We start from the raw sequence: 22,940 nt of genomic DNA, 5'->3' as shown, positions 1-22,940 counted from the left end.
CATAAGCAAACTTAAGATCAAAAATAACATTAAAGCCTTAGTGCAGAGAATTTGGAAAATGAATTTATATCTATAAGATGTACACACACATGTCTATGAGATAACATTTTTTCCAAGAACACAGCTAAAGTCAGAGCTAGGAAGGAGTTCCTCATAATCATTACTGTTTTTAACACTTTCCTAGAAGGAATAGCCAATACAATTCTATAAGAGGACAAAACAAGAAGTTCCATTACTTATAAACAGCATCAGATTGGCAAAGACAAAATTTAATTCCCATTCGCTGTGCCCCATCAGAAGGGACACAAATTGGTACAAGCCTGCCCTTGCTCTGGTCCAGCAATCCCATTTCTAGGAAGTTTCCTGCAGAAGTCCTTACATTCAGGACTTCTGAATGTTCAGGTAGGCCCCTTACAAGGGTCTGGAAACAATGGTGCATCAATGAAGGATGAGCTAAAAAAAATTCCATGAGGACATTCTGAAATATTCTGAGACGGTCAAAAAAAAAAAAAAAAAGAGGTAAGTCTATATAACTGCTATTCTTCAATGGAGGCAATTTTGCCTTCCAGGCAGGGAACATTTGACAACATCTAGAGAACCTTTTATTTTTTAATCATATGGTGGAGGGTGTTACTGGCATCTGGTGGGTGGCAGCCAGAGATGCTCCTCAATATCCTGCAGCACACAGGACTGAGCCAGGGATGCTCCTCAATATCCTGCAGCACACAGGACTGAGCCAGGGATGCTCCTCAATATCCTGCAGCACACAGGACTGAGCCAGGGATGCTCCTCAATATCCTGCAGCACACAGGACTGAGCCAGGGATGCTCCTCAATATCCTGCAGCACACAGGACTGAGCCAGGGATGCTCCTCAATATCCTGCAGCACACAGGACTGAGCCAGGGATGCTCCTCAATATCCTGCAGCACACAGGACTGAGCCAGGGATGCTCCTCAATATCCTGCAGCACACAGGACTGAGCCAGGGATGCTCCTCAATATCCTGCAGCACACAGGACTGAGCCAGGGATGCTCCTCAATATCCTGCAGCACACAGGACTGAGCCCCAGCAGGGAACACTCTTGCCCTGATACCAATAGTGCCGAAGCTGAGAAACCCTGCTGCTGCTGCTTAGTGGCTCAGTCACGTCCGACTCTTTGTGACACTTCAGATTGTAGCCTCTTCTGTCTGTGGGACTATTCAGGCAAGGATACTGGAGTAGATTGCCATTGCCATTTCATAGTATACAGTAACATGGAGAAATACCCACAATGATTCATTCAATTCAGAAGGAAGTTCAGAACCACATTTATAGCATGATACCACTTTTCTCCCTAAATATATTTATGCTGGTGTACACATAGAAAAAATACTGGAAAATTCGTACTGTGAGTTTACTCATTATCATTTACTCATAATTCTTTTATTCATTCAATGAACATTGGGCACCCCAAAGCACCAAGCACTGGTCTCTCCTGTGTGCTGGACACTCATCAGGAAACAGGCAGTAGACACCCCTGCCTTTGTGGGAACTCTGGGGATTCCTAGAAGGTGCCCAGGCATGGGGAAATTAACAAGATGGCACCCGTCAGGCTCTCTCACCCTACGTTCTATAAACAATGACTTTGCACAGCTATGTAACAGCTGAGATCACTTAGAGCACTGTACACGTGTGTCACAAGGTACTCGCTTGGTCACAGGCTACTTTGTGTGGTTCGCCTGTATGAGCTTCATCATGAAAGCTCTGGCTGCTGCTGCACTGGGGCTACACTGGAGTGGCATCATGGTTATGCTATGGCTATGTTACGGTTGCCATGCCAGCCAGGAGAGAATAAACGTATCTGCAGTTCCTACAGCTCCTCAAGACTGCTTCCAGATTCTTAGCTTGCACCTTGCCTACCCTGGGTTCCGCGAACAGTGCAGACAATGTAAAGAGGATCAGCGGTACATGAGGAAAACAGAATTTTTTACTTTCCAGGCTTTTGAGGGTTTGACTTTTTTTTTACTTCTTTTTTAACCAAAAGCATTATATTGCTTTGTAAATAAAAACCAACAAATACCAGAGGTTTCTGCGGAGAGAAAACGGCAGCGGTGTCTGCAAGCCAAGGCCCAGGCAAGGCACGGCAGCAACGGCCTTGTAAGAGTGAAACTGCCCCGGGGCCTGCCATGCGCCTGCCACCCTGGCATGGGCACCAGCGGCTCCCAAGCTCGGGGCCTGTGGCCCTTCGCCTTGGGGTGGGGAGGTCTTGGCCCAGAGGTCGCTGAGCAAACTTTGGTGCAACTGTGAGGCCCAAGTTTTGTCCCTCTTTGTATTCATGAGCCACAGCTCCATGTTCTATGACAAGGATGGGATCTGGCTCACGAATTCCTTGAGGAGACAACTGTCACCAAGAACAGGCAGAAGCAGGCCAAACGAGGCGGGTGAATTAAGAACCTGACTCCTCAGGGCACCGTCAAACTGGATTAATGCCTGTGGGTTTCCCTGTGAGCTTCTGTGAGGTGTGAGCCTAGAGCAGTGACAGGCATAAACAGCTCCTGCCCCAGCAAGAAATCCCTGAGCTCAAGGTGTGGCTTCTAGTGAGGAACCTAGACTGGGGCCACAATCATGAATGAATTCCACTGGCCTGGAACCTTCAGCTGTGAGCAGGGCTGTCCTAAATGATGGTTGGCTGTTGGTTTGTATGTGGACCAGAGGTGACGGTAGCTGGCGAGGGCTGATGGCGGAATTACCAGTCGACCTTTCCCAGCAATCCCTACAAGGAGCATGGCAGGGCACGTGCTAGTCAGGAATGTCTGGTTCCTGTGCCCTTGCCTGCCCTGCATTCTTCCAAGCTTGCTAGGGCCCAGCCTTGCTGGAGACTACAGCACTTTACAAGCGAGGTCTGCCTTTTTCCAGCCCCAGGGCTATGGGAGCTGTACACAAGCAGGAACTTCCTTTCCCTCACTGCCTTTACTCTCTTGTAGGAGCATTTCAATTGTTTGCTACCTCGATTCCTCCAGTGTTGGACAGAAGCTGGGGGCAGAACAAGCCTGATCATTCCTGCCTACCTGCCCATTTGTTCCCAGCCCCAGATGAACGGACAATTTGCTGACTGTTAATAGGAGTAGGGACTGGTGTAGAGGTTTCACCCTCTACCCAGAGCTGGGATGATTCCTCCCCACTGCAACTAGCTGTTACCCACCCCACCCCAAGTTGAGAGGGCATGGAAGGGGGATCAGGAAGTGTTCTGGATGCCTGTGCCCCATCCCACCTACTGTGTCTAATCCTCCTTGCCCTTATACATCCACAACCCTTTGGTAAGGCACAGCACCTTAGGGCTGGTGCCAGTAGCTCTGAGGAGCCCACCCCTTTCCATTTGGTATACCCATCCTTTCAGGATCAGTCAAGAGAAAAACACTTGAGCCCCGTGTGTAGGGGCAGAAAGGAGAGAACAGCCATAAAAGGAACACTTAAAATGTAAAAGCTTGCAAATAACTTGTAACTAATCTAGTCCATGATGTTGGGGCAAAGTCTGACTTCTAATTCCTTACTATGCAAACTCTGTGCTTTAAGTTAGTGTGAGAAATGGCTTGGGGAGGGTAGTCCTCAATCTAGGAAGGCTGTTGGGTTATTTGTTCAATAAAATTATTTGTAGACCCTGAAAAAAAAACAAAACAAATACCATAGATACTAACCAGCACATAGACACAGATGTGAAGAAAGGAATCAGGGCAGCGAGAGTCTCACAGCCCACAGCACCAGGTAGGCTGGGCAGGTGATGGGACTCTCAGCCTCCTGTCTGCCTGAGTCTCCGGAAGTGAGGAAGACACCCACAACCTGAGACAAACAAAAGCAGCAGCAACATCCTAGGGAGAAGCCCCACAGACAGCAGAGAGGATTCTTGTGCTGTGCTCAGCTGCTCGGTTGTGGCAGACTCTGTGCGACCTCATGGACTGTAGCCCGCCAGGCTCCTCTGTTCATGGAATTTTTCAAGTAAGAACACTGGAGTGCGTTGCCATTTCCTTCTCCTGGGGTAGGACTGTTAGTCTCTTGAACTTTGTGGTGTAGCGGCAGCATACCAGACTAAGTGAAAGTCACTCGGTCGTGTCCGACTCTACGAGCCCATGGATCATACAGTCCATGGAATTCTCCAGGCCAGAATACGGGAGTGGGTAGCCATTCCCTTCTCCAGGGAATCCTCCCAACCCAGGGATCAAACCCAGGTCTCCCCCTTTGCAGGCAGATTCTTTACCAGCTGAGCCACCAAGGAAGCCCAAGAATACTGGAGTGGGTAGCCTATCTCTTCTCCAGGGGATATTCCTGACCCAGGAATTGAACTGAGGTTTCCTGCATTGCAGGAGGATTCTTTCACCAGCTGAGCTACCAGGGAAGCCTTCATAATAGACAAACCACCACCCTAACAGATTTTAAGTTATTAAAATCTCCTTTTTGTGCAGCTGCTCTGGGACTCTACTCGCCCATCCACTCCTGTAGTTCAAGCACCATAGGGGGTTAACAGCCAGCTATCTATAAGAGCTGTCTATAGACATAATAGCTGATTTATAACAACTGTCTATAGATCAACATCTCAAGGGAGCCTTCTTGCGGAATCCAGGACCAAAGCAGGGGAGGGGGGTTTATATATATATATATATCTGGCTACAATAGTGCCCCCTGTCCCCAAGAAGCAAACAAAACAGCTAAGGGACTAGCTGTTAAAAAGTATTAAAAAGCCATGAAAAAGAATGAAATAAGGCCATTTGCAGCAACATGGACGGACCTAGAGACTGTCATACTGAGTGAAGTCAGTCAGACAGAGGAAGAGAAATAGCGTATGACATCCCTTATATGTGGAATCTAAAAAGAAATGATACAAATGACCTTACTTCCAAAATAGGAAGAGACAGACTTAGAGAAGGAACTTATGGTTATCACAGGGAGGCGGGGGGAAGATGGGGGAAAGAATAGGGAGTTTGGGATGGACATGTGTACACTGCTATATTTAAAATGGATAACTGGGGGCTTCTCTGGTGGCTCAGCGGTAAAGACTCTGCCTGTCAATGCAGGAGACACGGGTTTGATTCTGGGTATGGGAAGATTCCACATGCTGGGGAGCAACCAGCCTGTGTGCCACGACTTTGGAACTGCACTCACCTAGAGCCCAAGCTCCACCGTATTCTCCACAACGAGAAGCCCAAACACCACAACAAAGAGTAGCCCCCATTCTCTGCAACTAGAGAAAAGTCCATGCAGAAATTGAAGACCCAGCACAGCCAAAAAATAAATAAAGTTTTTTAATGCACTTCACTTTAAAATAAATAAATAAATGAATAAAAATGGATAACCAACAACGATCTGCTGTATAGCACACGGAACTCTGTTTAGTGTTATGTGGCAGCCTGGATGGGAAGGAAGTTTGAGGGGGAATGGATACATTGTATATGTATGGCTGAGGGCCTTCACAGTTCAACTGACACTATTACAACACTGTTCATCAGCTACACCCCAATACACAATAAAAGTTTAAGAAATAAAATAAAATGTAAAGCAAAAAAAAAAAAAAAACAGTTGAGGGAAAGTGGTGCTAGTGGGTGAAGGGTCTTTGATAAACAGAACTGCCCCTGAAGAAAGAGGTCCCCGTCCTCTCCTGTACCCTAGTGGTCACCCAAGGCTTTCATCTGAATTGGCTTCTCTAGGGCCAACCAGGATTCCATCAAGCAATGCCAATAGTAACAACTGATACAGAGCTCTTACATTCTATCTTTGCAGAACAGAGGGAATCATCATAGTTGCTGCTGTTGTTGTTCAGTCACCCAGTCGTGTCTGACTCTTTGCCACCTCATGGACTGCAGCACACCAGGTCTCCCTCTCTGTCCCTCACCACCTCCTGAAGTTCGCCCAAGTTCATGTTCAGTGCATTGGTGATGCTGTCCAGCCATCTCATCCTCTGACATCCTCTTCTCCTTCTGCCCTCAATCATTCCCACCATCAGGGACTTTTCCAATGAGTCGTCTGTTTAAATTAGATGACCAAAATACTGGAGTTTCAGCTTCAGCATCAATCCTTTCAGTGAATATTCAGGTTGATTTCCCTTAAGATTGACTGGTTTGATCTCCGTACTGTCCAAGAGACTTTCAGAAGTCTTCTCCAGCACCAGTTTGAAGGCATCAATTCTTCAGTGTTCTGCCTTCTTTACAGTCCAGCTCTCACAATTGTATGTGACCACTGGGAAGACCATAGCCTTGACTCCTTCCTGGCTCATTGCCTTGTCGTGGCGAAGGGGCTTGCGTAACTCAATAAAGCTATGACCCGTGCCGTGCAGGGCCACCCAAGACAGATGGGTCACAGCAGAGTTCTGACGAAATGTGATCCACTGGAGGAGGGACTGGCAAGCCGCCCCAGTGTGCTTGCTGTGAGAACCTCATGAACTGTACAAAAGGAATCATTTATTATCGCCCACTACATAGATAAAGAAACTGAGGCTCAGAGAGAGTTGAGCAAATCACAGATGGCCCTGCACTCACAAATAACCCAGTAGGATTCTTCCTCCTATGCTGTCCTCCCTTCCCAGAGCTGCCATCTTTTTTATAAAGCCAAATTGAATCTTTAGCTGGGTCTCCAATCCTAGAAGCCAGTCTGAGGGTCTGCTAAGGGCCAAGTACTATTTAATGGATTCACAGTCTTATCTCCCAGGAGCAAATATTTCCTGGAGCAAGCAGCCAAGTTATTTTTGCCTGGTCCCTATATTGTTAATCATAGAAACAGGAAAGTGTGTTGGTTTCTCACTCTTCGCCGCAATCTCAGGTCTATTCTGGCTCAGTGGTGGCATAACATCCCCAGGAACCGGGAGCTCCCAGCTGTCTTCTCCATGTGAGGGAGGATCCCGCAGGCTGTCTTCTGGACCACTTGCCTCAGTACTTTCCTCAGTCATTAAAAATAGTTTTTCCAAGTAACATATGCATATAAAATTTTTTTTTTTTAAGAAAAAAGTTTACAGAGGAGGATCCCCAAGTTTAGGAAACCAGAATCTTTTCTATTGGGCAGTCAGCCTGCCTGACCTTGGTCCCAAAGGGAGATGTTATCTTCATTATACCGGTGTCTCACTGATCCCGTTTGGGATGTCAATTGTTTTGCTGTGCGCACTTTGCTGAAGCCATGGTAGGCAAGGTGTGAGCTAGGAGGCTGCAAGAGGAGCCTAATAAACACTGCAGACGTGTTTATTCTCTCCTGGCTGGCACAGCAGGCGTAGCAGCAGGTATAACAGAACACAACATAACTGCACACAACCCTTCAGGGCTTTTCCTGGTGAAGCTTATTCAGGCATACCCCACAGAGTAGCCTGCAGCCAAGCAAGTACCTCATGAGGCACATGCACAGTGCTATCCGTGATCTCAGCTGTTACATAACTGGGTAGTCATTGTTTACAGAAATGGGGCAAGAGGGCGTCAGAGTGCAGGGCAAGAGAGCCTGGCTGGAGCCATCTTGTTAATTTCCCCACAACTGAACAACAAAGAAAATCTGTCCTTTGGGAGTTCCCTGGCAGTTTGGTGGTTAGGACTCAGTACTTTCACTGCCAGTGCTCAGGTTCAATCCCTGGTCAGGGAACTAAGATCCCACAAGCTAAATAGCATGGCCAAAAAAGAAAAAAAGAAATCTGCCCTGTGCTCCGAAGAGAGACACTATCTCTAATTTTCAAGGTTGTTCACTATACAAATATTCTTGAACAAGTCCAAAGACAGCCAATGCCTGTGCTCCACTAACTGCATGCAAGAGGCCCATAAAGAATTGTCCACCAACAATTAAAAAGGCCTACTAACAGATCATACAGAAAGTTAGGGAATTCCAGAAAAACATCTACCTCTGTTTCATTGAGTGTGCGGATCACAATAAACTGTGGAAAGCTCTTAAAGAGACAGGAATACCAGACCATCTTACCCGTCTCCTGAGGAACCTGGAGCAACAGTTAGAACCTTGTATGGAACAACTGATTGGTTCAAGACTGAGAAAGAAGTACAGGCTCTGTCTGCTGTCACCCTGTTTTTTAATTTATATGCTGAGCACATCATGAGAAATGCTGGGTTGGATAAGTTACAAGCTAGAATCAAGATAGGTGGGAGAAACATCAACAACCTCTGATATTTGGATGATACCACACTAATGGCAGAAAACGAAGAGGAAGTAAAGAGCCTCTTGATGAGGGTGAAGAGGAACTAAAGAGCCTCTTGATGAGAGTGAAAAAGCCGGCTTAAAGTTAAATATGAAAAAAATTAAGATCATGGTATCCGGCCCCATTACTTCATGGCAAATAGAGGGGGGAAATGTGGAAGTAGTGAGATTTCCTCTTCTTGGGCTCTAAAATCACTGCAGATGGTGACTGCAACCATGAAATCAGAAGATGATTGCTTCTTGGCAGGAAAGCAATGACAAACTTAGTGTGTTGAAAAGCAGAGACATTACTCTGCCGACAAAGGTCCATATAGTCAAGGCTGTGGTCTTCCCAGTGGGCACTTACAACTGTGAGAGCTGGACTGTAAAAAAGGCAGAGTGCCGAAAAATTGATGCCTTCGCACTGTGGTGCTGGAGAAGACTCCTGAAAGTCCCTTGGACAGCATGGAGATCAAATCAGTCAATCTTAAGGGAAATCAACCCTGAATACTCATTTGGAAGGACTGATGTTGAAGCTGAAGCTCCAGTATTTTGGTCATCTGATGTGAACAGCTCATTAGAAAAGTCCCTGATGCTGGGAAAGATTGAGGGCAGAAGGAGAAGAGGGCGTCAGAGAATGAGATGGCGGATGGCATCACATGTACATGAACATGTACTTGGGCAAACTTCAGGAGATGGTGAGGGACAGAGAGGGAGGCCTGGCGTGCTGCAGTCCATGAGGTTGCAGCGTCGGACATGACTGGGTGACTGAACAACAACAACAAACAGATAAAGCTAGAACAGTAAAAGGATTCCAGTGTGGCAGGATTGGAAGTTCTCATACTCTGTTTGCCCCCATGAACCCCAGGACCAGGTACCAGACAGCTAGGGGCAGCCCCTACACAGCCTCAAAAGAGCCCATTGAAATGATACAAAGTAGACAATCCTATACTTGTCTGGCCGATTTCCTACTTCCCATGAAAAAAAAGGCTCTTGTCTACATTTCCCCTCATTCTGCCTCCTGGCCAACCCTGGGGCCTTTCTGTGTGGCCTTGTGTGGCATGGCATGTCCTCCTCCTCTTTGGAACTGTAATAAACTATCTTTTCAATGTCAGTTGTCTCCTGATCTGTTGGCCTCACCATACCTCAATAATAATAAAACCTACCTTTTTACATTCTATCTCTTACTATCTGATTGGAAAAATTACAAAACTTGACAACACTGTGGATGTTGGTCTCACATGTGGCTGGTAGGAATGCAAAATGGTTAAACATTCATGGAGGGAAATACAGTAATAGCTGACAAAAGTTTGTGTTTACTTTTGACCCACGAATCCTACATCTAGGAATTTACCCAGAATACGAATCTCCAATAATAAAAAAATACATGGATCCAATATTACTAATTATATCATTGTTTGTTTGTAATTGCAAAATATTGGAAACATACATAAACAATTTGGTGAATAAGCTATAGAATCCCCACACTATAGAGGGTTCGGGGAAGGTGAAAAAGATATCTATGAACTGATATGGAATGATTTCTAGATATATTGTTTAGTGGGAAAAAAAGCAAAATAGAAAAGAATTTTTATACCACTTTTTCTGTAAGAAAGGAATAATAAGGAAATACACAAGTATCTCTTTGATTTTTCAAAAAGCAGCACCGGAAGTCAGAAACAGGATATAATTTCCTGCAGGGGACAGAGGAGCACGCAGGGAAGGCATGGAAATGTTGAGCAACTCGACTCTAATTTTTGAATAGTTTTGACTCTTAGAATCAAGCTATATGCTCAAAATATATATGTAAATAAGGATTGGGAAGATTCCTAAAATGCAAACACAATCAACCCAACTGTATTTCAAATAAGCAATTCTGGAACTACTTGGTCTGTGTATTGTCAGACTGAGCGAATGAGTAAATAAAGAAGTTAGGAGCCAGATTTCCCACAGTTGGAAAAGAACTACAAAATGGAATTGGAGAAAGCTAGGGGAAATTCTTTTGTTTTTAAATGGAACCAGAAGTATCAGCATGAACTTGTTGTATTTAATATATTAACATACACACAAAAAATAGGTAGAGACATGTGTGTGTATGTGTGTCCCCAGATTTCCACTAAAAGGACCTAGAAGCATTCTTATTGGCACCCACAAGGGAAGGAGCATACTGTCCCCCACTGAACAGAACGTGGCTCCTTGGAGAAATGATGGAATCCGGGGCTGAGGCAGGGAAAGTACAAGTTGATGTGCCAAGAAGTGAGAAAGTGCTCATAAAGTGATGGAGCATGGGAAAGGATTACAGGATATAGGAAATAGCTGTAAGTAGATACTGTACACAGTTGGGATAATCTGAGCACCAACATAAATAATGGGATTAATGGGTTATAACTCAAGGAAACTGGAGTGAAGGAAAGAATAAGATATTTGAAGAAGGAATAGGATATCTGTATGGTTTCATAGTACCTCCTCCTAAGTTAGATCTTAATTAAGAAAGGGAAAAAAGACATACTTTACAATAGAAAAACCTGGCAGACAATTCCTTTCACAGGTGATTAAAGTCACCATCCCCTAAGATGGGACAAACCAAGATGTGCCTCCCATTATTATGTGCTAAGAAAGACATACCCCTTCTGTGCTGTCCCAATCAAAGCACGTCATCTGATCCTAATCACAACAAAACGCTGGACAAACCCAAGTGAGGGACAAACCACAAAATCAACTCCCTTGGACTTTTCAAAATGTCAATATTAGGGAAAACAAAGAAAGGCTGAAGAACTTTTCTAGATTAAAGAAATGTATGAGACATGAAAATTAAACATGATGCATAACTCTGAATGGGATCCTGGGCCAGGGAAAAGCGTTAAGAGTGATACTGTTGGGTTAATTGAAAAATTTGAGTATGGACTATGGTTTAGCTGAGAGCATTATATCAAAGTTAGATTCCCTGGTTTTGATCCTTGTATCTTGGATATATGAGAATACCTTTGATATTAGGAAACACACCCTGAAGTCTTTAGGGATAAAGGAGCATGTCTATAACATACTTTCAAATTTCAGGGGGAAAATATGTGTGTGTGTGTGTGTGTGTGTGTGTATTATACACACACACATGCATATATATACCAAGGAAGAGAGAGAATTAAAGCAAATATGGCAAATTGTTAATCATTGGTAAAGGGTATATATTCTTGCAACTTTTATGTAAATTTAAAACGATATCAAAATTAAAAGCGATCCTCCATCCCCACACACACAAAAGCTAATATTTAAATAGAAGGGTCCCTTAAGTGCCCAACATAATGAATGAAAAAAGACTCACACCCAGGCCTGTGTGGCTGCCTCCAAACAAACATTTTGCTCTTGCTTGCTAATGGGTTCTGATTTTTAACATTAGACTTTTTACTCTAGAGCATATATTTATTTTATTTAAAAAATAAAAATATAAGGGAGTTCCCTGGTGGCCTAGTGGCTAGGATTCTGGACTTTCACTACCATGGCCTGGGGGGTTCAATCCCTGGTCTGGGAACTGAGATCCTGCAATTGCACAGTGCAATCAATAAAGAAAGAAAAAAAGAGGGTTCCCCGAAACAACAAAAAGTGAGTATTGTTGAGAGAATGCATGAGTGAGTGAACCAGTGAATGAGGAGTGGGCGAGTGTATGGACAGAGCAAGTGACATGGGGACGTTGGGGATGCAAGAGGCTCCCCCTCAAAGCACAAGCACTTTTATCCCTAGTCTCTCTGCCTTCACAGCCCCACCACACAGGTGAGGGGTGCAGGGTGGCTCTGTTCAAGCGTGACACACCCTGGCAGCGGGGCTGGCCAAAGTGCCTTTCCTTCCACTCCCTTAGGAGGTCAAGCCAGGTGAATCCCTGCTGCTTCCTCTTCTCTGCCCAGGGCGGGGCCTCCTGCATTCTTGGCAGAAGGGCACCAGGCATGCTGAGGAGACAGCATCAGGTTGGCAACAAGGTGACCCAGATCTAGCCCCAGGCCTGTGCTCAGCTGCCCCTGTGACTATCAGGGAGCATTTATCTGCTTTGGGTCTCCATTTCCCCATTTGCACCTTAGGCAGTTTGGTCCAATCAGTGACTTTCAGCTTTGGCCACAGATTAAAATCAGCTCGGGGGAGATTTTAAACTTTCAGGGCCCAGACTGCACCCTAGACAAATTAAGCAGGATTCACTGGAGGGTATAATCCCAACACCCACATCACGCTTTGCAGGTGATTTCAATGCACAGCTTGGTTTGAGAAACCTATGGCCGCTGATCACGGTTGCCTCTAGCCTCATGATAATAAGCCCCACCTGATGCTCCACTTCTGACACTGGAGTGTTCAATGAAATGGGAGGATCACCTCAAACATGTGAGTTCCTACCTTCAGCCCTTTGAGACTGCTGCCCTGCCCAGGACTTTGCCCAGCCCCACCCACTCTTCATAAAACCTCATGCTCCAGCCCCTGCCTTCACCATCTTGATGTTTGGAATTGAGGACTCAGGATCCTTGCCAAAGAGGAGTCTCCCCAGGTATGTGCCCAGGTGCTCTTGCCTTCTTGTCATGCACAGATGCTAAAGAAGGTGCTGGGAGAAAGGGGAGAGAGAATTGGGGAGGAGAGGGAGTCTGTTCGAGATACTGTTTGACTTTTCTTATCCCTTGAGGTAGTAGCTACCAACTTTTCCCAAGGAGGGCTGTGCCTCCAAAGGCCTCCCCTCTCAGGGGCCCTTGGGTGGGCATTCACCTGCACTGCTTCCCCATGGACACAGGCTGAGAGGAGAGAGCATTGAATTTTAGTCCCTTCCTTCAGTTGCAGCAACCTGTGCAAGTCATATGAAACACCTGAGCCTTAGTTTGCCTATCTGTAAAACAGGCCGACCCTGCCCTATCTCACTGGCCAATGACAAGAACATATTGTTTCAAAGCAGATAGATGCACTGAGGCTTTGATTGGAAGCTCAGTATAAATGCTGGAGAGGCTGCTGATCTGACAGACTACAGAACTTACTCATGGCTGAACCCCAACTGGATGTGAAGAAGCCCTCAGGTGAGTCTTTAAATCCTGTTTCCAAAATGGTTGTCAAGGAGGACAGGGGAGAGGCCTGAGGAGGGGTGGGGTGTCCTTCTCCACTCTGCCAGTGGTGTAGTCAAGAGCAGAGTGAGTAGACCATGGGTCCTTTCAGAGGGAGGCAAGTATCAACAGCTATAATTAATAATAGCAGCCAGCAAATACTGGTGCTCAGTACATGCTAGGAGAGGCTGTATTTTCTGTGCATTTTCTCATTCCTTCTTATAAGCTTGTGAGGTAGAGATTATTAACCCATTTTCCAGATCAGAAAACAGGCTCAGAAGGGTTAAGTGACTTGTCTAAGGTGTCACTGCTACTAAAGAGCATAGGAAAAATTCAGATCCAAATCTGCCAGACTTCAAAGAGCATGCTTTCTGACCTCTAAGAGACCCTGTCCATCCACAGGTCCATCACGAAAATGAAATGCTTTTGCACGTGGGGGACATCTCATGCTGTGTGGCGTGAGGAGTGAAGGGGTGAGAAGGGCATTGTTCCAGTTCAGGTGTCTGGGTCACTCAGCCTCCCAGACCAGCATGGAGCTCCCTCCACGGCTGGAGTGGAAGGGCACAGGGACATCATTTCTGTCCTGAGAGAGAGCTGCACTGGGCAAGACTATCTTATTTTTTGGAGAAGCATTTAGCAGTGTGGAAAAAGTATGGTTTAAGGCCCCAACAGAACTGACTTCATGGGCCTGAGATCAGAGCAGTTGTGCAGGGTCCTACATGCAGACAGACCTCACGCTTGGGATTAAGTGCTCTGTGGTTGTTGGCTTGGAATTTTTTTTATACTTTTGAGTTTTGTAAGCAAAATCAGATGGGACAATGGAGCACCTGCTGAGAGACTGGGAGCTGTGGCTCAAATGTGTGATTCTCCTCTCTCAGCCCACCACGCTCTAACCTCCACCAAAGTCCCTCACTCTGCTGTCTCCTTTGCACCCGGCAGTGACTCAAGCAAAAGGTGGTCAAGGCAGGGCATGCTCTGAGGTCCTCAAGGCAGGGAAGAGGCAAGTCACCCTGTCCAGGTAACAGCATTCAGGTGGGGAGGCTGCAATTCCTTGGGTAGCCATTTTGCCCTGGGCCACATTTCCCCGGTGGCTTGGACAGTAAAGAATCTGCCAGCATTGCAGGAGACCCAGGTTCAATCCCTGTGTCAGGAAGACACCCTGAAGAAGGAAATGGCTACCCACCCCAGTATTCTTGCCTGGACAATTATGGACAGATGACAGGTGCCGGGCCTTTGGGATCACAAAGAGTTGGACATGACTGAACAATTAGCAATGTCTTTTCACTTTCCTCTTAACTAGGTCACATCCAGGTCCTGCCATTTCCTGGAGCAAACTCCAAGTTACTTTATTCTTCAGCCCGTTTTCTTGTCTGAAAATGGGAATAATACCTACACCCCATGGGATTATTGTGAGGCCAATGAGGTTTCTGTTGTGCTTCTTTTTTCCAAAATGCAAGTCTGATTATGATAGTCTTCTCCTGAACACTGTCTAATGGCTTGACGCTGTTCTAGAATAAAGACCTTTCACTCACACCAGCATTGTCCAATTAAAATATTACATAAGACACTAGTGGTAAAGAACCCACCTACCAAAGCAGGTTAGACGTAAGAGACACGGGTTCAATCCCTGTGTTGGGAAGATCCCCTGGAGGAGGGCACAGCAACCCACTCCAGTATTCTTACCTGGAGAATACCAAGGACAGAGGAGCCTGGCGGGCTACAGTCCATAGGGTTCACAGAGTTGGACAAGACTAAAGTGACTTAGCACGCAAGTCACATAGGTAATTAAACTTTTTTTGTAGCCGCATTTAAAAGGCAGGTGAAATTAATTATATTTACTTCACCCAATAAATCAAAACTATGATTTCAACATAAAATCAATATTAAAAATTAAAAAGAATTTTGCATTTTTTCCTGTCCTTGAAATCCAATGTGTACTTTATACTTAGAGTATAACCCATTTCACGTGACTAGCAACCACAGACTGGGTGGCAGAGGTTGATAGATAACCCCACAATCCTGACACACTCAGCCATGTTGACTTGCTTTTCTTTCTAAAGAACCACTGCACTGGGCCTTCTGCTGTTCCCAGGCCCTGAAAAGCTCTTCCCTCTCCACCCTCTGCATCTAGTTAAGCCGACTCAACCTTCAGATGTCAGGTCACTGGGCCTTCAGGGAGGTCTTTCTTGGCCCCCTTCCAGGTGTTCACACTGTGTACCTTGATTTCACCAGGCCTCCAACTGTTAATAGCACATTTACCTGAGGTCACCTGATTAATCTCTCTCTCTCCTGTTGTAAACACCAGCACAAAGGTCACTTTGGGTTTTTAACTGTTGTTTCAATCATTTCCCCAAGGACTAGCACCGCACAGAGTAGCCTTGGGAAGATATTCTATGTAAAAGGCCTGGCACCTGGATGCTCTAATGTTCCCTCCTTTCACTTCCCTCTGGTTGAGAAACTTCTCCTTATTAAAGGGACTCTCTTAACTGTATAACTCTGCTAAAGATCTGGAGACACAAAACTCTGGATGCCAAATATATTTAAGTAGAAACAAGCACACAGATTATAAATATTTCTTCAGATTACATATCATTTAAAAATACTATCTCAGTTCCTTTTCATGATTTAAGCAGTAATTAAGGAAAATTCCTGTTCAAGTCTGAGTCTAATTACTGCCCTTCTCGAGTTTTTTCCTGTGAGGAGCTACAGAGCAGAAAGTGGCGATGGGGCTCTATTATCCCTCATCTAACTGGCAGAGTTGGCGCACAGCTAAATGCTGAGCTGCTGCTGTCTCTCACCTCTCCTCCTCCAGTTCTTTCTCAGGTGAACATAAACAAGGAGACTCAAATCAACAGTTGCCAACTGACCCAGGTGATAATGCCAAACCTGCTGACACCTGCCCAGGTGAGGATTCAACCCCCAGGTCATGTTGCAGAGCCAACTTCGTCATTTGACTTCATCAACTTCCTCCACCTTTAGTCAAGACTGCTCCTTCTTATGACAATTAAAGTTTTAAGACTTAAGACTCACCCAATGCCACTGTCTCCAAGTGAAAAGTGAAAGTTGCTCAGTCATGTCGGACTCTGCGACCCCATGGACTATACAGTCCATGTAATTCTCCAGGCCAGAATACGGGAGTGGGTAGCCATTCCCTTATCCAGAGGGTCTTCTCAACCCAGGGGTCGAGCCCAGGTCTCCCACTTTGCAGGCAGATTCTTTACCAGCAGAGCCATCAGGGAAACCCAAAGATGTCTTCAAAGATGGTAGAATTATCCTGTTTATCTGCCCCTCAAGTCCCAGGGGATCCAACAGGAATCAACAGGATGATCTGCACCCTTAAGAATATAGAGCCCTAGGGCTACACATTTTCTTCAAACATTTCAAACAGCCAACAAAGCACACCCAACAAGTCACACCCAACACAGATGTATTGCCAAAGGTACTGCATGTCACACACTGGGTTTTTTAGATCCTGGCTTCACACTGCCTTTTGGTGAGTATAATGGGGCATATACCTGAGCTTGCCCAGCATTCCTATAAAAACCTCAGATAATTAAAAGTTTATATATGCCTTTTATAATATTATTATTCAGCTCTTTGGTATAATTGATGTTTAAAATGTTTGTTTCTTTTACATAAAAATTTGTGGGATCCAGAGCTGGTACTTAAAGTCAGAATTCAGAGCCACAAAGAAAATGACTTCATTGAAGTTGAACTGGATAGACAAGAGTTGAGTTACCAAAATCTACTACAAGTAAGCTGCTATGAACTGGGGATTAACCCAGAGCAAGTGGAGATCAGAAAGCTACCAAACACATTGCTCAGAAAGGTAGGGTGTTACAAGTTTCTAAATAGAGACTGGGCTCTAGGTGGGTAAAATTATGTTCAGTGAAGCCAATCACTAGCTTTTGTATTACTAATATGAAAACAAATCCAAGACACTGGACATCTTAGCTGCAGGATAGCCAAACATGGTAGCTAGGTTATTTTCAATCTGGTGATTTTACAGATTTGCACACCTTTAATTTACTCACTCTTTTAAATTGTCTGAATTACACCAACCAACCAAAATTTAAAATCCTAGCTCAGTATGTATGGCCAGCTTCCAATCTCAACAAACTGGTCCTGGGTACAGAAAATACGAAGCCACTCTTACCTGCTTAGCAAAGTCAAGCCTTTGCAATCTCAGGAAACAAAACTGGGGGCATTTTTATGTATTTTTCTGATTCAAAATAAATCTCATTTTTTAACTTGAGGAAAACTCTCATCTCTTTGGGCATTTTTTAAAAAGCAACTTTCAAAATGCTTTTTAGCAATTCTTATTGGTGCCATGGCTAACAGTGTATTCTTTGCAAACTAAAAGTGGTGGAATGATCATACTTTAAGATATATATATATCTTATATATATATATATATATAAAAGATATATATATATATTAGTGCCCTGGATGGACTAAAGTCTTTTTTAAATTGAGACTTTATTCCCCTTGGAAATCAGCAACAAGGTCTGAAACACAAAAACAGGAAAGGAAAACAATCCTCAACTGCTGACTTAGTTTACCATGGATGGAAAGAAAACAGTGCTGGGGCAATCTTATTAAAGCCTTTTCACCGTAAGTTTATGTGTATTCATGAACCATTATGTAACTTCTTTTTCATATTAAGGACAAAGACATTCTAAGACTACAGGACTTTCAGGAAGTAGAACTCATTTTAATGAAAAATGGAAGCTCTGAACTGACAGAATACACACCATCTGTTAGAGAAGCCCTGCTACAACAGCAATGCCGCAAAAATGACGTATTAGATCGCAGAAATGAAAAACTGGAATCAATATTTTGTATATAATGAAGTCTGGATGCATCCAACAGTTTGCTAACTTCATATATGTACTTATTTCCTTGTTGTGCAACTTCTCTAGGCTTGGGAGTAGAGTACGTTTAAAGTACTTTAAAAATTTAAGTATACTTATGAACACAAGTTTAGTTTGTAAAGTTGTACCCCAATCCTGATCAGGCACGGGTATGTACTCCTGATACTCACGACAAATGGCCAGGCTCTGTTCATAACAACTCCATTAAGGGCAGGGTGAGCTAACTGGAGCTGGGAAAGCCAGGACCCACTTGACACTCTGGTTTAAAGATCCTAGCTTCTAAAACCATCTCTTACCATCATTTCCGTTTTACAACTTTGAAATCTACAAAATGGTGACAGGGTAACAGGCAGGAAGGCTAGGGGTCCCCAAGCGTCAGACTTTTTTTCCTCTCTTAAACGACAGGAGGAAACAACTGTCAGATGTAATTTTTTCCCTTCTCTATACAAAATTAAAAGGTTTCTTTAAAAATTCTATGTTGTCATGACACCTGGTTCCACCTGAACTTTTCTCAAACCTTGAGCTAACCAATGTGTTTTTCTTATGGAAATGCTTAAGCTATGTTAATGAACCATGTATTTACCTAAACTCTTTCTTCAGGTCAGTTCCACCTAAGACTCAGAAACAATAATGGCTCAACAAACCAGTTTTACTCATGGAAATGTTCTCTTAAGCTATGTAAATAAAACCATGTATTTGTTCAGAAACCTGCCTCTCTTCAAGATTCATGTCAATTTTATGGCACGGGATGAGTCACCTTGAGCCAATGCTATCTCAAAATGCATGTTATGGGTGAGGGGTCTGGGGCCACTCTCTGAGTTTTGACACATTTCCTTTCTCTAATTAGCAGCTTATAACTTCTTGTGAAAAACTAGCAAAAGGGCACTCTTTCTGCCCCTTTCTGATGTCTGTGTCATAAGTGTTCTTTTATACTTAATAAAACTTTATTACACAAAAGCTCTGAGCGATCAAGCCTTGCCACTGGTCCAGAGGCCAAGAATCCTGGCGTCATACACAGCTCTTAACAACCACCTTTAAATGGCAGGACTTACACAACTTGAGTAACCACTTTTTAACCTAACAACTTGCAGAAAAGCCCAGGCACAGCATACAGCATTGAATGTGCACTCCTGCCTGACTCCATTTACCAACTTTCATTAATACACACTTTTACACACCAGTGTGAACTCATCTCTAACTCTTATGGAATCAAGGAAAAAGTACCAGAGACCTCCTGGGCAAGCACAATGTCTTCATCTCCTCCAGCACATGAAATAAGCCATCCCTCTCTCATCTCCAAATCCTCAACAGCGCACTTCTGATGAAGGGTGAAGGGACACTAAGGCATTGCATCAACACTTATCTCACCCAATGCCAAAAAAACACGGAAAATGTTCTGAATAGTGCAAGTGAAATGTGTACCATTTTATTCATGAAATGAGTATGAAACCTAAATCTGCAGTTTAGCACCAAATATATAGTCTGGCATCCAAGTCACACTTTTAAGATAGCATGCCCCCTAATGAAAGCCACCACCACCCACAGCCCGGTGTTCCATTGCCAGGGCTGTGACGGGGGATGAAAAGGGGCCAATCCCCAAGTGCTCTGTCCCTGTTATTTTCAATCTGTCTTCCCTGCACAGGTGTCACCTAGTGAAGCACAGAAAGACCAATAAGGACAGTTACCACAAGGTTGGTAAAATTAAATATGCATACCCATTTCAAGTTAGTACAACCTGCATCCAATGTATTTTCTAGAAGCAACATAGCTTTAAGGCTGAAGATTAATAAATATCTGAAGCGTCAAGAATTTTAATGGGAAAAAAATTTTTTTCGCCATGCTACCCGGGACAGGGGATCGTAGCTCCCTCACTACCAGGGATCAAACTCACTCCTGCAGGAAGCACAGAGTCTTAACCACCAAATTGGGAGGGAAGTCTCAAGAATAATTTTTATTATGTATTTCATGCACAGATTGCAAAAACTTAATTTCTGAGTGGCACACACTTCTGCTGTAAGATTATGTCATTTTCAAGTCATTGAAACAAATCAGTTACCAGAATGTTATCCTAAAAAGATTTCCAGAACATATTTAGGAGTGGTCTAGAATGCTTATAGTTCATTTATAATGAAGTGATTTGGGGTATATATTTGGAAGTATACAAGGCCCACTGGTAACTGATACAAGGCCTTTTAGCTACATGAATTTTATGTACTCTAGTCAAGGCTACGGTTTTTCCAGTAGTTATGTATGGATGTGAGAGTTGAACTATAAAGAAAGCTGAGTGCTAAGAATTGATGCTTTTGAACTGTGGTGTTGGACAAGACTCTTGGACTGCAAGGCGATCCAACCAGTCCATCCTAAAGGAGATAAGTCCTGGGTTACTGATGTTGAAGCTGAAATTCCAATACTTTGGCCACCTGATGCAGAGAGCTGACTCATTTGAAAAGACCCTGATGCTGGGAGGGATTGAGGGCAGGAGGAGGAGATGACAGAGGATGAGATGGTTGGACGGCATCACCGACTCAATGGACATGGGTTTGGGTTTGGGTGAACTCCGGGAGCTGGTGACGGACAGGGAGGCCTGGCGTGCTGTGGTTCATGGGGTCGCAAAGAGTCGGACACGACTGAGCGACTGAACTGAACTGAGGTGCCTTTCAAATTTCAACCACTTCCCCTTTACACAGCAAACATTATTTAAACACTTCATGTAAGCACACTTATTAAGAGTAAAACAAGGACCAAGAGTAGCCCCTCTGAGGTGAGAACGTAACCTGAACAAAGGGAAGGACGTGCTGACCGCGGGTTGGGAGAATGGCAGTTTTCCTTCCTAGACTGGTATACATCTAGGAGAAAAAGCTTCCTTGGAATCTGCGTATATAGAAACACAATCAGTTTCCTGGCAGACACCCAAATGAAAATTGCTTCAAGATAAAAATAATGTATCCCAAAGAAAACATACATGGAGGCCCTGTCTCTAGCTTTTAAAGACTACAATTAAAACCCTAAGTCTGGAACTTGGGAAACAATACCCTTTAAACCTGCTATCACTTTAATTCCATGAAATACACTGTTTATGTATCTATTTTGCTACTTACTACCTACATCAAGACCTTTTCCCATTTTTTAAAACTTAAATTTTATTAAGAAATATACATACAAATGCACATACACATACAGTTTAAAAAAGAAACCACCCACCCAGCTTCAACAATCACCACCAGTTCTTCTGAAGGATCCTTCTTGCCCTTCATGATCTCCCTCCAATACACAGAATTGTGTTAAATCATTTCCTTGCTTTCCATTTATCATGTATTTATGGACTGGTTTTGACTTTCACAGAAAAGGAATTGGATTATTCTTCTGCAACTTGCTTTTTTGACCAGAGACCCATCCATGTTCACATGTGTAGCTGCAGTTCAGTCTGACTTCTCGGAATTCCACTATAGGAATATACCACATATTTGTCCCCTGGTCTGTTGGACATTTCAAGTCTTTCCAGTTTGTTTTTGCTTCCTTTCCTCCCATTACAAATGAGGCTGTTATGACATTTTTACCTCCATCCCCTGGCACACATGCATAAATGTTTCTCTAGGCTATGTATCTAGGGATGGAACAGCCAGAAGAAGTTACAGCACAGTTGTACCCAACTGTTTTCTGAAGCTGTTGTTCCTAAACATTTTTAAAGCTGATGACAACTGATCTATTTGGGATGGCCAAGAGGAAGAAACAGATCAACTATGAAACTCAAACTGCATTTTTAAATTAGGAAATTAAAAAATCTAATACAATGAAAAATACATTACTTCTTTTACTGAAATGGACTTTTGAAACTACATTTTTTAACTTAAAATTGCTATCTCATACGTCCCAAATGTTTCTAAGTACACTGAGTGAAAACAGCAAGATTCAAAAAATATGCTGTACTATGATATATTTTAAAAGATTCATACATATAAATGATTCCATCCCCCACCTCCCACCTCCCCACAAAAACCACTTGGAAAAATAATTAACACTAGTAGCTCCTGGACAGGAAGAGGAGGAGCAGAAGAGACATATCATAAAACACTTCTGTCGTTTTCCCAAACCATACACAAGTCTGTCATACAAAATTCTTAAAAAGCAGTCACCTGGGGATTTTTTCATAAACTAAAAATCAGTCCAAACTCAAACCTGAAAACCAACCCGGCCGGAAGTCCCACCCCACAGAAAATATACACAAGTTCAAGTATTTTTCATTTTATGCACATTTAAAAAATACTCACACAGCTCATCTACAACACATTTTTGAAAGCACAGAACAGACACAGTTAAAAAACACTTCCATCCTAAATTGTTCAGTTTTAACTCTCTAAAAATTTTTGATCAAGTGACTGAACCCAACCCACATGTGGTCAAAGTGTCCTCACACCTTATAAACATGGCTGTGACACTATATTGAAGAAACCAGACAGATTACCTGCAGGCAAATAATGTTATATAAGGAAAGAAGGTATCTCTAGGCTGGGTAACATAATTAGCTCAAGAAGGCAAGAAAGATGTTTAATTCAACTTGAAAAATTATTGTATTATGATCTGTTTGAAGAAAAGATGTCTTAACAAAAAGGGTGAAGATTAGTGTCACTACCCTACAAAAAGGAGGATGCCAGAACAGCAATTACCAGGCTCAATTACCAGGCTCCCACCAGACCAGTGTGAACTCAAGTTTATCCAATTTATTTAAATTAGTAAATTTTAAGTCTTTTAGTGATACATGCAGAAATATTTGTAAATTAAGTATGTCTGAGACTTGCCTGAAAATAACAGGGACAGGGGACACATACACAGAGTAAGAATGGTCACTGAACCTTAATGGTGATGAACTTTAATGAGTTAACT

At 43.6% G+C, this 22,940-nt stretch overlaps 1 long non-coding RNA gene across 1 annotated transcript; it reads left to right on the top strand.

Moving 5' to 3' along the window:
• The first annotated feature begins 12,557 nt into the window (after positions 1 to 12,557).
• LOC104990633 lies at positions 12,558 to 16,925 on the top strand. Its single transcript, XR_825537.1, has 3 exons — positions 12,558 to 12,647; positions 13,041 to 13,161; positions 16,842 to 16,925. It is a non-coding gene; the product is annotated as an uncharacterized LOC104990633 (long non-coding RNA).
• Positions 16,926 to 22,940: the final 6,015 nt, after the last annotated feature.

Source organism: Bison bison, unplaced genomic scaffold (genome assembly GCF_000754665.1).
Source record: "Bison bison bison isolate TAMUID 2011002044 unplaced genomic scaffold, Bison_UMD1.0 scf7180017864180, whole genome shotgun sequence".
Classification (NCBI taxonomy): Eukaryota; Metazoa; Chordata; class Mammalia; order Artiodactyla; family Bovidae; genus Bison; species Bison bison.
This window is presented reverse-complemented; position numbering and strand designations above follow the sequence as displayed.